The sequence below is a fragment of the Aethalodelphis obliquidens genome, unplaced genomic scaffold (assembly GCF_003676395.1).
Source record: "Aethalodelphis obliquidens isolate GAN/ISIS:26980383/991018 unplaced genomic scaffold, ASM367639v1 scaffold7, whole genome shotgun sequence".
NCBI classification, from domain to species: Eukaryota; Metazoa; Chordata; class Mammalia; order Artiodactyla; family Delphinidae; genus Aethalodelphis; species Aethalodelphis obliquidens.
This window is the reverse complement of record NW_020837951.1, coordinates 3,406,343-3,422,017: the sequence shown is the minus strand read 5'-3', so window position 1 is coordinate 3,422,017 and position 15,675 is coordinate 3,406,343. Positions and strand designations below refer to the sequence as shown.

The 15,675-nt window shown below is 57.2% G+C and overlaps 2 pseudogenes; both read left to right on the top strand.

Moving 5' to 3' along the window:
- The first annotated feature begins 2,054 nt into the window (after nt 1-2,054).
- Nucleotides 2,055-2,462, top strand: LOC113619385 (dynein light chain 1, cytoplasmic-like; annotated as a pseudogene).
- A 4,019-nt stretch (nt 2,463-6,481) lies between these two features.
- On the top strand, nt 6,482-13,817 carry LOC113619384 (transcriptional enhancer factor TEF-4 pseudogene; annotated as a pseudogene).
- The last annotated feature ends 1,858 nt before the right edge of the window (nt 13,818-15,675 follow it).

The following is a 15,675-nucleotide window of genomic DNA, read 5'->3' as shown; positions in this document are numbered from 1 at the left end:
ACTTCCCTCTGGGGCGGAGACCCAGGCCTGGGACCTCCTGAAACCCAGGAGCCCAGACCACTCAGCTGTTTGGGTTCTGGGAGTTGGAAGGAAGAGAAACACACTCTCAGAGCCTGTTTCCATCCAGCTGCCCGGGCCCTGCTCTCCACCTCGGCCACTCAACTACTGGCGCCTGCCCAAGTTCAGGGACTGGCGGTGCAGTGGTGACCTGGACAGGACGCTACCCTTCCTGAGCCCCTGGCCAAGCCTCTGTGTGGCTCCTTCACACTTAATTCCTACATCTTTTAATTTATTTCATTTTAAGTGTATTTTTCAAGGTTGGAAACACTGCCTAGTGTAGACCATAGTTAATTGGTCCAACTAGTATGGCTTCTAGCCCAGCTGGGATCTCCTGTTCTAGAAATTCATGGGCGGAGGATGGCTAGGCCCGGGCCTGTCCTGAGTGTGGCCATGCTGGGGGCCCAGGGTGTTTTCCAACTTTAACTCCCCCTGCTGCACCCCCATCCCCCCATGTACCCGGGGCCCAGACTCACATCTTCCCTCCCCCCACCCCTTTCCTTTCTTTCGTATAGAAAACAGAAGTGGTTGGAGCAGAATGAAATCCCATGTCTTTGGCACTAGGCACTGTCTGTGACACCCAGAGTCTCAGACGCCATCATATAAATACAGCTGTAATATTCACTTTGGCAAGTTTCAACAGGATAAAGGCTCAGATGGCCTGGTGGGTGTCCCGGCTCCCGGGACTTTGAGCAATTTACAAGCTTCTCCATGCTTCAGTTTCCTCACCTGTCAACGGAGAATAACTATAGTGCTGACCTTATATGTCTATTATGAGGTGCTGGTGCCTTTGCGACCATGATGTTCTCAGAAGAATGTCTAAGTGTTTTCCTACTACTACAACTATTATCATCACTGCCATTTTTGCTACGGGCACTGTGAAGGATGGCTTGGAGATGTGAGGCCAAGGAACAGGAGGGGCTCTCATTTCCTTCTGATATGGGTAGGGTAGGAAGCATGCTTGCTCCTGAGATCCCCCAAACCCACCTATGTGAGTCCCTGGGGGCCTTGGTGAAGTTAGGTAGAGGTGACATGATAGGGCAAGGATGGGACCTCAGGGAGGGGGCCTAGGAATGGTGACCCCTTCACATGGCTCTTATGTGCCAGACGTCATTTCATGTAATCACTCCCAACCTTCTGGAAGGTTCTAGCTCTATTCTCATTTTAAGATATAGAGACTGAGGCTCAGGGAGGTTAAGTAACTTGCCCAAGGACACAGCTAGTAGCCGGGACTCCCACCTGAACCACACGCTTTGCTCCTGGGCTTAGTGTTTTCCGTGCTTGGTCTGGGAGTGTCCTGGGGCTGCCCAAAACCGGGAGGCCGAAAGCAACAGGAGTTTATCGTCTCCCAGTTCTGGAGGACAGAAATTCAAGATCAAGGTGTCGGCGGGGCTGCACTCCCTCCAGAGACTTTGGGGGAGGATCCTTCCCGCCTCTTCCAGCTTGTGGTGGCCCAGGTGTCCCTGGCTTGTGGCTGCATCCCTCCAGTCTCTGTTCCAACTTCATGTGGCTTCTCCTCTGTCTCTGTGTCTCTCATAAGGTCACTTGCCAGCGGATTTAAGACCTACCCGGTTAATCTAGGATGATCTCATCTCAAGATCGTTAACTTCATTACATCTGCAAAGACCTTTTTCCCAAACAAGGTCACATTCACGGGTTCTGGGGGTAAGGACACGGACATAACTTTTGAGAACCCCCAAATCCACTACATTTGGGAACAGGTGAGACGGGTTCCCATCACAGGAAAAGCCTGCCGGAGGCTCTCTTATCCATGCTGGGAGGCTTAGGGTTCCCGGGGCCCTGCTGGGGGGATGGACTCCCTCTTGCTGTGAGCACACGGCCGCAACTGGGTTATTTTAGCCACTCCAAGAGTTGCTTCTGCGTGGCCTCCCATCCTGCCTGCTTCCAGAGGGCAGGGCACTCGTCTCTGTCATTTCTGTGGGCTCGTACCCCATGCTCGGCCTGGCATGCAGTTGGGGCAATTAACAGTCGGGCCCATGACTAGGCGGCGGCGGCTGGCGTGGGGCTCCATAGATGCGCCGCCGTTGCAGTCGGCCCGCCCCTGCCCCTTGGTAACCACGTGTGACCGAGAGGCCGTGATGAAAAATGCCAATATGTCAGAGGAGATGCAACAGGACTCGGTGGAGCGTGCTACTCAGGAACTAGAGAAATAGACTATAGAGAAGGACGTTGCTGCCTGTGTCAGGAAGGAGTTTGACAAGAAGTACAGCCCTACCTGGCACTGCATCGTGGGGAGGAACTTTGGTAGTGATGTGACACGTGAAACCAAACACTTCATCTACATCTACCTGAGCCAAGTGGCCGTTCTCCTGTTCAAATGTGGTTAAAAGCATGGACGGTGCCACATACCCAGTGATCCACCCAAACACAAGGACTGCAGCCTAGATTCCAAACACCAGAGACTGAAATCTTCAGCCTTGCCTAAGGGAGCACCTCGATCTTTATTGTGTTGTTTTGTACAGGGCTTTCTCTGTACCAGTTTGTTGTGGTTATAAAGCAATTAGCAAAACAAAACAAAAAACGAAAACAAAACCAAAACAAAAAAAGTCGGGCCCAGGGAGGGAGGGACAGGGTGGATTGCCGAAGTCTGGCGCCCACTCCGCCGTGGTGTGGAGGCCCCAGCAGGCCGCTCTGGGGACCCTGAGCCTCGCGCAGGTCCTGGCTGCCCCGTGGCCGGAGCCGAGCTGCTCAGCCGGGTCCATTAGCTCTTTTTACGTCTTGTCCTCTCCATAGCATTGCCAGGGATGGCTGAGCAAACACTGGGTCAGGAGAACCCTCTCAGGCCTGGAAATTCCAATAGCATTTCTTTAACGTGTCATAGCTGATCGGCAGTAGCTGCCTCGGATGGTTTCAGGGGGAAAAGAAAGTAATTTGGAGCCGGGAAATAGCTATTGATTGAGCAAAGAAGTTACTGCAGCCGGGCTGTCTCTGCTTCTTCGGCTCCAATTTCCCTGCTGCCACCCGCACGTTCCTGAGAGCTTTCCCACTCACCAGATGTGGTCGCAGCTGTGCGGTCAACAGACCCTGCTTCCCAGGCCAGGGCACCAAGGCCTGGCGGGCTCTCTGCACTTGCTTGGGGGTCCTGTAGGTTCTGTCCCGGCGCCCACCTCTCCGATCCTCCTGAACTGTCGGGGAATGGGGGACACCGCCCCACGCCCAGAGGCCTCGGCACCCAGGCAGTGCCCTGAGGTTTGACACGTGTAACTGGACAGGCTGAATGCACATCTGTATCTGGACACGACGGACATCACACTGTCGAGTGAAACACCCCGAGAGTGGGAGCACGGATGCGGGTCTATGCCTCAACCTCTGCAAACCTGCAAGGGGGCCCAGGGAGGGGGTGGCACTGAAGCTGCAGAAGGTTCGAGCTGGGTAGGGATCTGGGGAGACTTTTCGTTTCTGCTCAGCTGGGTGGTTTGGATTCCCACACAGTGAGTTCCAAAATCTTCATAGAGAGAAAAAACACTGCTTTTATGAACGTAGCATTCTTGCCCCGTGAGGGGCTGTGTTGAGAGCTGTGCCACCTTCAACCAGGTGAGCACGGCCGTGGGTTCCTGGCCGGGCTGTGATTAGGGGGAGGCGGTAGGGGGTTGGATGCACGGAGGGTCCTGCCAGAGGACAGGGGAAGGAAGGGAATCCAGGCCCTCCCCTATCACCTGCTGTCCCGCATCAGCTCCCTCTGGAAAGGGACCCAGGCAGTGCCCTGAGGTTTGACATCTGCGATTGGAAAGGAAGCCAGAGAAGTGAGCCACTAAGGCCCACTAGGACCTGTGGGCATGGCAGCCACAAGCCAGGAGCACGGCCAGCATGGAGGGCCCAGGCTCAGGGTACCAGGAGGGCTCGTCTCTGGCCCCGTGGCAGATAGGAGCCCTGGGGGCCTCGCCTTGACCCCAGCCCTCTCTGGGCAGGATGGGGGCTGCCTCTGCCCCTGACCGTGCTCTGCATCCACCCAGGTTCCCTCTTCCGGTCCCAGCTGCCGTCAGTACGTTCTCACAGCCGCCACCTTCCGCTCTTGGCCACCTGGACCCTCCTGGTCCAAGGTAGCTGCCCCCTTGGGGGCCTGTGCCAGTGATGACCTGATGCAGTGGGTGTGGAGGCCTGTCCCCCCACCTCAGTTCAGGCAGCTCTGAGGTGGTGGCCTAGGCCCCAGGACCACCGCCCCCAGCCCCACCCCGTGTGACCTGCGGAAACTCGGCCGCTGCACCTTCACGGCAGGCCTGCCTTGTTCTCTGCCCACCTGCTGTCCTCAGCTCCTTACAGGGGGGCCTCCAGGGCCCACGCTCCTGCAGCCTGTTTCCTGGGAAGCAGAGCTGGGACAGGCCCTCCCCCAGTGGGCGGGCTCCACTTTTCCTCTCCTCCCCGAGGGCACAGGCCCAACCCGGGCTCCTGGCCCTGCCTGTCTTGCGGCAGCTTCTGGAGACCACAGGCTGCCCTAGGCCATGACCACCGGGACCCTTCCCGCCTGCTCTGTCGGTCTTTCAGGTGGAGCCTCTTCCCTGCCTCCCCACGGGGGTGGAGCTGCCAGGCCCCCGGCCCAGTCTGGAGGCCTGCGGGTGCTTGGTGGGCAGCCCGACCCTGGCAACCCAGACCCTCTGCAGGGAGCCTGGGGTACAGCTTCCCCACTCAGGCAGACTTAAGTCTGGGCCCAGCTAGTAATCAAGTTGGGCAACGAACTTCCTGAGCCTTGGTCCCTCATCTGTAAGCCTGGGTACCCAGCTGGTGTGAGGGGTAAGGGAAGCAGCCCATTAGAGCAGTTAGTACGTGCTCACTTAACGCCATGGGCCAGATCGGATCGTGCTGTCCCTCTGCAACAGCCCTGCCACTGTCCCGATGGAACCTCCGGCCTCATCACCTGAGGCTGGTGTCCGGGGTAGTCCTGTCTCACAGCCTCCTGCACCTGTGCAGGGCCATGGAGGGGCGGCGGGCCCGGGGCTAAGCTGGGGGGTCCTGCCCCACTTCAGGCAGGCGCTGGGTGTTGCTGTGTCTGCTCCCAGAGCTACCCTCCTCGGGATGGAGCAGACAGCGCTGTCAACTCCGCTCAGGCCCGGGCTACCCAAACCCAGCCGAGCGTGCCCGGAACAGGGAGCAGCTCCTCCCAGCAGCTGGCGCGGCCCCAGGCTGGCATCTCCCGGGCTGAGTGATGCTGAGTAACAGGAAATGATGCACAGGCAAAGGGAGCAGGCACAGTGCCGACCTGCTGGCCCGGGGCCCGAGCTCGTCATCCAGGCCTGGTCCCTGCGACGTGAGGATGTGGGGCTGGCTTCCTGTACCCACAGCTGTCTTCCTTCAGTGGCTTCCTCGGGGCCTCTGGGGCTCAGCATGGGAGCGAGGATTCCAGGTGGGATTTATCATATATTTTATACATGACGGAGGACCAGAGAGGCAGGTCTTGCCCAGGTACCCTGGTCCTCAGCTCCAAGAGCCCTCTCTGCTGGGGAGGCCGCTCTGCTCTGCTCCCCCAAAAGACTCTGTTTGCTCAGACCAGACCATCCTTCTCCTTACTTGCCCTCCCTCTGGCCATCTCCAAAAAAGAACCCATACCAGTGTATTGCACCAGTAACACAGGTCAAAATGGAAAAGCTAGATGATCCTGAGAATTGAAAGGAGGGGAAAAAATCCTCCCAAAGCCCTCATCTGGAAGTAGCCCCTGTGTATAACTCAGGGACTGCTCTCCCATGTGGGTGAGGCATATCATTTGACAGTATCCACATTTGCTGTTTGTTCCCTGTTAATTTCACTCAACAGTTTAGCGTGAACACGCGTCTATGTCAATAGATGCGTTTCTACCACATTGTGTTAAGTTGCTATTTGTGCAGTGTTCTAGAGAATGCATGCACCGTAATTTATTCAAAGCCCTCTCACTTGACACTTTAATGTCTTTTTTAAAGTATGGAAGCATTTATGTGCACGTCCTTCATTATTTCCTTAGGAAAAATTCCTAGAAGTGGAATCGCTAGGTAAGAGGGTATATGTATATATACATTTCTTTTTTCAGAATAAATACGTTATTACTGTATAGTGATTTCTTTTTTTTTCTAAAACAGGTTTATTGAGATATAATCCATGTGCCGTACAATTCAGTGATTTTTGCCGCGTTCACAGAGCTGTGCAAGCACCACAATCGATTGGAGAACATCTCGCTGCCCCTAAGGAGCCCCGTCCCCACCAGCACTCCCTTCCGATGCCTGCCCCAGCCCCCGGCTACTGCTAATCTGCTTTCTGTCTTGGAGTTGCCTCTTCTACAAGTGGAATCACAATACGTGGGGGAGAGTGCCTGGTTCCCTCCACCAGCACCCTGTTCTTGAGGTCACCCACACTGTAAGATGGATCGGAACTCCACTCTTTGGTAGCACCCACTGGAGGCGGCACGTATATTAAATCTGGCTTTTCATAAGCACCGGGCATGGCGCTCCCCAAAGGCAGCATCCGTTCCGACCCCCAGCAGGAGTTGGGAGCGTCCAGGTCTCAGGGTGGGTTCTGGAACTCTGTCTCCATGCCAGGTTGGGGGCGTCTGCCCTGGGGTCTTGGCCGGAGGGCAGATCGCAGACGCTGTCGCAGCTGGAATCAGCCGGAGCCCCAGGGGGGCAGTAACGATCTTCAGGCTGTCACAAAAGTCTTTAAAATATCTTCAAACCAGAGGAATTTTAATTTATCTTAATTAAAAAAATGGCATAGAGCAGCTTTTTTGTTGTTGCTGTTGTTAGAAAAATTGATGTCAATCTCACATCCAACACACAATAGAAGGTTGGATACTTTTTATTTATTATTTGTTTATTTATTTATTTATTTTTGGCTGCTTTGGGTCTTCGTTGCTGCGCACAGGCTTTCTCTAGTTGCGGCGAGTGGGGGCTACTCTTTGTTGCGGTGCGCGGGCTTCTCATCGCGGTGGCTTCTCTTGTTGCGGAGCACTGGCTCTAGGCGCACGGGCTTCAGTAGTTGTGGCACGTGGGCTCTAGAGCGCAGGCTTAGTAGTTGTGGCGCACGGGCTTAGTTGCTCTGCGGCATGTGGGATCTTCCTGGACCAGGTCTCGAACCCGTGTCCCCTGCATTGGCAGGCGGATGCTTAACCATTGCGCCACCAGGGAAGACCTACTTTGTAAAAAGTGTGGTTGCTATGACAGTAGGGAAGAGGCCATTAATATTTTCCACATTGTGGGGGACTGAGAAACTGCCCCCCTCTTGGCTTTAGTGGAGACAAGGCATCACACGGGGGCCGGCCTGTCCTTGTGGTGCATCCTGTCCTGCACGCCCACCATGACTGGAGCTGGCTGAAGACCCCTGGCTGGAGGAGAGAGCTCTTGGCTGCTGGCCGAGCAATGGGGAGGGAAAGGTCAGCGGAGGGAAGTGGCTGAAGGCTACTCCACGGTCAAGAATGGCACTGCTGCAGGCTGTGGAACAGATGCGGCACGCCCCTCAGGGAACACAGCTGAAATACAACAGAAGGGGCATCCCTGAACCCCACCTCCCAGGGACAAACGGCGTCCCCCAGGTGAGATCCCATAAGCTCTCTACACTCACAAGAATTTCTCTCTTAAAGTGGATCAAGAAAAGGACCACATCTGTAACCAAACCCCATGCCCCTCTGGAGAAGTCCACTGCCCCGGTAAGTAGGTGGCTCTGAGCCTTGGCCCTGACCGTGCCACAGGGGAAGGAGCCCCGTCTGACATTGGCCATACAAGGAAAGGTACGTACAAACCTCTGCTCTCTGGTTGGGGCTTGGGTGTGATGAATATTTCATACCCCAAGCAGGCGCTGACATTTTGCCGGATGGCTTCAATTAGCTCCAGAGCCTCATTCTCATGCTAATAATCAGCTGGCTGATCATAATGGTTTATTAATCTATTTCCCACTGTGAAGTCATACGGCATGTTTCACAGATGCCTCCTGCTGCCGCCTTGATTGGATGGAAATGACTTGGGCGCTGCAGTTCTCGGAGGACTGGGGTGGGGCGTGGGCTGGGACAAGAGGCTTACAGTTCTGGGGTGTTTCTCTGTGTTCCCGGAGGCTAAGGGGGGCCCTTCTGGGTGGAGCATGGGGACATGAGGCCACGAGTGGTGGCTGGGTTTTCTCTTTTCTGGCTGGCTGTTGGGGCCATCCTGCGATTCCCCAAACAGGGACTGGGGAGCATTGGGAAATCCTTTAGAAGAAATTTCTAAATGGACAATATGAGATGGGTTTAGGTAGAATGAGAGGTGGGAGATAGAATAGTTTGGGCGGGCATTTTCTTTTCAAAAAGGATTTTTATGTAAAGGCTGCTATAGCCTGTGTCATGTGACCTGTCATCCTGGACCAGGTTGGATGCCTGACCCCAAGGCAGCCACCAATAGAGTTGCCAGTGGCTAGGAGTTGGCCCAGTGCTACAGCGATGCCTACCAGGGCTGGCCTGCCCACTGCAGGTGTCATCTTTCCAGGGCATGGCATACGGAGCCAGGAACTGGTCCCACTGGGGGCAGTGGGTGTGGGGCTCCCCCTCAGGGCTGCTTGGCAATTCTCAGGTAAGAAAGTTTTCTTTGCTGGCTAGTGCCAGCTCTCCTGTCGGGGAGGAAACTGTTTTCACTGGGGAACACACCTGAATGAGCTGCCTGTGGAGGGAGAGCTCTGCTCAGGGATGGCTGGGGGACGTGGGGGGTTGGGGAAGGAGGGGAGAAGCAGACGGAAGACTGAGCTGCTCCGGGCCAGGCTGGGGTCCAAGCACACAAATGTGGCCAAGGAGATTCTTTCTTCACTTGAAATCATCTCAAAATAAAAGGAAGAGTTGCGCACTAGGACAGAGATCTTCTGTATACTACCCCGCCCAGCCTCCCTAACATCCCTACCTGATTGTAATACAGTCAGCAAGGGGAAGATATTACCGTGCGTGTGAGACTGTTCCCCAAACCACAGACCTCGCTGCGGGCTCCCCAGTTTTCCACTGAAGTCCTTCCCGTTTCAGGATCCGATGTGTGTCCCGCCCCAGACGCCCCCTCGCATTTTGCCGTCTGCTCTCCTGAGCCCTCTGCCTGCGCTGCTCCCTCATTCTGTTCACGTCTCTGCCTTCGGGACAGTGCTGCTCGGTTATTTTATAGAATGTGCCCCAATTTGGGTTTGTCAACTATTTTTTTTTCCACAATTAGATGGAGGCTCTGCATTTAGGGCAGGCATATGAGAGAAGGGAGGCGCCCTCCGCAGCTGTCACGTGGGGAGGCCCTGAGGGCTGTAGGTCTTAGGTGGTGTTAACCTTGATCCCTCCATCAAACCGGTGTTTGTCAGGTTTCTCTATTGCAAAGTTACTAGTTTTAAAAGTTACCGGAAAGTTACTATTTTTCTCTTCATAACTAATAAATATCTTTGAGGGAAGTAATTGGAGACTTTACAATGCATTGCTTTTCCTTAAACTTTTGTTCATGATTTTGAGCTGCCATCAGTGGGTCTTGCTGGCAGCGGTGTGCTCACGGGGTATCCAATTCCCCTCATTCCTTCTACATGTGTTAATTAGAATTCTTCTCTAGGGAAGATTCGTCCCTTCTCTTCCACTTAATTATTTATCCAGTTATCTGTTAATGCCGGTGCGGGCTCGCAGACGTTCGCTTTGTTACGGGTGAATGGAACACTCCCGGTGTTTATGTTTTTCCCAGGCTGCTCCAGCAGGGGGAGCTCCTGTGTTTGGCTCCCTGCCCCGCCCTCATGCCCCGCCCCCTTCACTTTCTGCCATCACAGGATGCTCCAGGCGCTTACCCTGCTTCACCCTGGAATCGGGCTCTTCTCCAGGGAGACCAAGAGGTTTCTAGAAAAGGAAGTCAGATGTCAGCTTTGCATCTCCTGCTGTGCAGCTTCCAGCGCCCCCTCTTCTGCCCTTGTCATTACCCTGCGTCACCAGCGAAAGTCCCCACCTTCTGTCCCGGTCTCAGGGGTGGTGTGTTGCAGGGTTGGGGGGGTGTCCCTCGTTTGGTTTGGCAGAGGGCAGAGAGAAGGGAGCAGGTCAGGGCCGGTGGTGACGTAGAACGGATCTAGATGGGGACTCATCTTGGCTAATGGATGGCTGGTGGGGGCCGGCGGAGGCCGGTGGGCCTGGTGGAGGCTGGTGGGCCTGGTGGAAGCAGGAAATGGAGTCAGAGAAGCCTGGCCCACTGACGAGCCCCTCAGAGCGTGCACTGGATTGACCTCGGGCCGGGAGGGGTCTGAGTGACCGTAGCCAGACCGTAGACAAGTGGCGTGGCTGGGTCAAAGGAGGAGTATCCCCCCCACCCCACTGCCTGTGAACACCATCTATTCTACGCCCCGCTGCTTGGGCCCTGCAGCTGCGCTCTGCACGGGCACTCCCTGCTGAGTTCTCCTGCCTCCTTAGTGTCCAGCCGTCCACAGCATAGGCTCTGCCCTGACCTATGCTCAGCCTTGGACTCCAGCTATGGAGGACTCTGCACCCAGGCTGGGGGATAACCTTGACTCCGAGCCCAGACCAACAAGATGCTAGCTCGTCACTGCTCCCCGATCCAGAGAGAGCCCCCGAGCCCTGCCCACATCTACGCTCTGACCCTTGAGCCCCTGAGCCCCGCCCACAGCTACGCTCTGACCCTTGAGCCCCTGAGCCCCGCCCACAGCTACGCTCTGACCCTTGAGCCCCTGAGCCCCGCCCACAGCTACACTCTGACCCTTGATTTTGCTTGTGGAACGGTAAGTCCCTCTTATCTGCAAAACCTTCTACAAGCCCCTGAGCCCTTTCCTCATGTGGCTGTGAGCGCACACCTGAGGGCACGTAGCTGAGTGCACACGTCGCTGAGCTCACGTCTGCCCACTGCTCCACGCGAAGCGTTTCAGGTACCCGATCACACTTGTCCTTACGCCAGCCCGTAGCCCCTCCTGACAGCTGGCTCTTGCCCTCACCTCCCACCCATGTCACCAGATCACCCCCCGTTCCCTCCCCCTGCAGGTCCCGGGGGCTCGTCCCTGTGGCCAGTTTCCTTCCTCACTGTTGGTGAGGTGCATCTCCCACCCATGTCACCAGATCAGCCCCCATTTCCTCCCCCTGCAGGTCCCGGGAGCTCATCCCTGTGGCCAGTTTCCTTCCTCACTGTTGGTGAGGTGCCTCTGCCTGTTTGTGCCAGGCTGCAGATCTTGGCAAAGGCCATCCGTAAAAGCCAAGTTGCTCCCGACAGCGTGATGTCCTGATGGCTTTCCTCCTCTGGGGCTGCACTGGGAGACAGGAACAGGGTGGCCTGGCCGTCCAGAGGATGGAGGCTGAGGGGAGGGTCCAGTCTTGTCGGGACCAGATTAAGGGCACCGTGGGTTTGGCATGTACCCTCAAACGCCAGGGCTTGTACCTGGGACCTGGCTGGAAGCTCAGCCTCCGAGTTTGCAGGGAGAAAGTTTGGAGAGGGGCTTGGGAAGGAAGCCCAGGATTTGGATTTGGGGAGCAGCCGCCACTCCCTGGCCCAGAGGACGTGGTGGGTCCTCACCTTCCTGAGCTTTGGTTTGTCCACCGGTACGTGGAGCCTGTGTCTAGGCTGCTGCCGTGAGGGAGGAGCTCGTGGGCAGGAGCCTGAGGCCAGGCGCAGTTGATTTGGGTGCCCTGCCCCGTGCTGTGCGCACAGGGTACCCTGCGCGAGGGGGCTCTGCATGTGCAGGGCTGGGGCGCCGGGGCGGACCAAGGCATGGCGACCCCTCCTTTCCCCCTGCCCCCACGCAGGCGGAGCCCTCTGGTCCCCTCCAGCCTGGGCCGCAGCAGCGAGGCCCTCCGCCCCGTCTTCCTGCCCTCCCGTACCCACCTGCTGCTCGTGAGTCACCGCTACCGGGCGAGCTTTCTCTAGCACAGCAGGTCTCCAAGCGTGGTCCCCGTGCCAGCAGCACCAGCTGGAAACCTGATAGAAATGCACGTTCTCAGGCCCCTCCCAGGCCTGCTGGCTCAGAACCTGGGGCGGAGCCAGCCCTCTGGGGGTTCCTCCACACACTTGGGTTTGAGAAGAGTGCTCCGCACAAGTCGGATCAGCTGAGTCCCCCGTCGGCACTCCCTGTGGGTTCTCAACCTGGCGGAGACATGCAGGATACTTAGGAACACTTACTGTGGGTAGGGAGTCTGCTCAGTGCCTGTTAAATCTTACACAGAGCGTGCAAAAGAGATGCTGTGTATTTCCCCATTTTCCCAGGTGGACGGAGGTGCAGCCCCTCCCTCGGGTGACCCAGCGTCTCTCCTGTCCCCCTGGGAGCCGGCATCAGCAGAAGGGAAGGCACCGGTCCCACGTGTCCGCTCCATCTGCCAAGGGCCGCCCACCCTCCCCGCTGCCACCCCCCACCGACGTTCACCCGTGTGGCACAGGAGGATGGGTTTAGGGTGGCATTCTGTCTCCCCACACAGCCCGGAGAGACAGCCCCACGAGGACAACTCGAGAGTCGCAGGCATTTAGATTGCCATTTAATTTAAATTTATGCCCGAGGATACAGGCAGAGAAAGGGCCATTTCAAAGTCAGTTTCTGCTTTATGGCTTTATGGGCGATGCATCGGGCAGCTGGTGAAAATATCTTGCCGCTCGCAGCGCAAGAAGAGGATCACGTGGGTGGCTCGGGCTTTGGCTGTTCGGAGAAGAAATTCCGCCTCTCAGCCTGGGGCCCCTTGCTGAGCCCAGTCCTTCCCCCGGACTCAGCCCCGATCCAGGGCTCAGCCCTCGTCGCTTCATACCCTAGTTCCAGACTGAGCCCTCTTCCTCTGCAGGCTGAGCCCTGATCCCAGCCCAGACTCAGCTCCAGCCTGGCCTGCACTTGTTCCTTTACCAAGTCATGCCATTACTTATGAGGGTGGCAGGTTTAACTAGAACTCTCACGGTCTCACACACCTCTTTGGGCTGACATACTGTGCGGGAGGCACAGCTCCGAATGCATCATGGTTCGAGGTAGCTGACCTCCGCCGCTGGAGGAACATCTGCCCACATACCGGGAGCGGACGGGGATAGAGATGGTTGGCGGCTCCTGACACCTCCTCGTGCACAGAATGGTATCCTGGCTGTGGCAGCTGGCAGCCCCGGGGGGAGCCCAGCCTGGGTTCCAGGCCGCTGGGTTGACCCCTGCTCCCTCAGGCGACTTCACGGAGTCTCTTAAATTCCTGCAGTTTCTCTCCGATTTAATTTGGGGCTCAGACCCCGCATACTTGTGGGGTGGTGTTGCAGGCTGAGCGGAGCTGACTCTTACCAGAGGCACCTGTTTGTACACATCCGCCAGCACTGCCCCAGCCCCGGAGCGCCCCCCCTCGAGAGTGTGGACGTCCGGCAGATCTATGACACGTTCCCCGAGATAAAGGGTGGTCTGCGGGAGCTGTATGATCGTGGGCCCCCCAACGCCTTCTTCCTGGTCGAGTTCTGGGCGGACCTGAACTGGGGCCCGAGTGGCGAGGAGGTGGGGGCCGGCTTCTGTGGAGTGAGCAGACAGCACGAGAGCCTGGAGCGCATGACCTTCACCTGTTCCTCCAAGGGCTGCTCCTTTGGCAAGCAGGTGGTGGAGAAGGTAGAGACGGAGCGTGCCAGCTGGAGGACGGGAGGTTCGTGCACTGCCTGCTGCGCTCACCCATGTGTGAGTACCTGGTGAATTTTCCGCACAAGCTGCGGCAGCCGCCCGAGTGCGACATGATGCCCAGTGTCCTAGAGAACCGCACCATCCTCCAGGTGGTGACAGACAGAGACACCCAGGAACTGCTGCTCTGCACCGCCTATGTCTTCGAGGTCTCCACCAGTGAGCGGGGGGCCCAGCACCACATTTACTGCCTGGTCAGGGACTGAAGGGGGACCCCAGAAGTGACTCCTCCCAGGAAGGACCTCCAGCTTTCCTCACGCTTCTTACTTGGCGGGGGGGTGGGGGCGGTGGGCTGCTCCCTCTTAGGACCTTTAAAGCTCGGTGGTGAGTTGAATGGGCTGGGACTGAGAGGAAAGGATGCATCCTGATATCGGGACCTCACAGGGGTGTCTGAAAGGACAGATCACTCCAGAGCATTTGACACTGGGGACAGGAGTGAGACAACCCCTGGGACAGCACTGGTTTCTGTCTCTGACAGGCATCCTCCCGCTTCTCTGTTTTGGAGGTCTTGGAGGGCCCCAGGTACACATTGGCTTGTCCCTCTCTGTTTTTCAGCACCCCCCTTCTTCCCAAGCTGCCTCTCCTTACCAGCCCCATCCCGGGACCCTGATGTTGAATTTTGAAGGTTAACCCTTTCTGTGCAGGAGTAGAGCCGGGTGGGCCCTGGAAATATATATATATATTTTTCTAATATAACAAGAGATATTTATAAGTGGGTGTTGGGGTCGTGACATTTTCTCCGCTGGGCAAGCAGTGGGGTCAGGCTTTTAAGTCTCATGTCCTCCTCTAAGTGAGCCGTGGGGCTAGACTGTGTTGCCTCGTTCTCCTCCCCTCCCCTCAAAGTGTATTGGCTTGTGTTTTGACAGAGGAAAAAGCTATTTTACCAAAAAAAAAAAAAAGCGCTTTGCAAGCCCACTAAGGGGGCTCCTGTGGTCCTGGCAGCTCCAAGGAGGGAGCGCAGTGGAGCTCCAGGGCCTGACACTTAAGGGCGGTCAAGTCTTTGGCTGCCCCAGGGCTTTGTAGCAGGTGCTACGTCTCCAGCATCTGCGGGGGGGCCGACACGGGGCAGGGCGCGGGGGAGGAGGCCCGAGGCTGCACGGGCACGACTTGCGTCTTGCTAGGCCGAGCCCTCCTTCCCCCCCTCGTGGTAGCCCGCACACCACCTCGGCCTGGGGGCCTCAGTCTCTCCTCTGTGGAAAGGGCACAGCACGGCTGGGAGTCAGTGTTTTCTTCACCCTGTGCCTCGCTTGGCCGAGGCATCCTTGACCCTGACCCTGGCCCTGGGCCTGCGCCGCTTGTCCCCGGGTTGGGGACCATCACAAATCTATACCCCCTAGGCTCTCCGAGCTCCTGGATCTTCTCTCTCCTCAGCCCCTCACTCAGCTCAGCTCCTGAGCAAACCGAAGGCGGGACGGGAACACTGGAAGGATGAGTGTAGACCAAAGGAGGTTAATGTTTGCAGCATGTCTGGACCAGAGGCCGGTGCCCTGGGTATGCTGCTCCCCCCTCGGGCCCCCACCCCCTCACCATGAGCACCGTCCCCGCATGTCCCTGCTGGGCAGAGTGTGCTGGGGGACTGGCCCCCATGGGCACGCCCCACGTGCATTTAGACCATGAGCCATGTGCACGCGGGTTTGAGACATGGGCCTCAGGGCCCTCCTGGGGATCTTGGCTTCTGGAGAGAACTTTAGCTGCAGCAAGAGAGAGTGAGGTTAGACTTCCAGAGACACACCGTCACAACCAGCTGGGCACGGGATGGAAGGCTGTTGGGGAACCTCTGAACTGGAGGCCAGGAAGGCCCTTTCACCTGGGTTCAGGGAGAGCTGGCTCTCTCCAGGCCCCACGTGGGCCCCCCGGGGTCTCTGCAGCTGAAGGAGTCCTCAGCCTCCCACTCCAGGGCTGAATCCTTTGTGATCCAGCAGCGGCTGCTCCTCCAGGCTCCAGGGCCTCAGGGTCTGTAGTGGCACCGGAGGCCTGGCTGGGGACCTCGTGTGCTTAGGGGTCATTCACGCTGGGCCAGCAGCACCTCCGCCCAAGGGTCTCCCTGGAATATTGCCTGGTGGC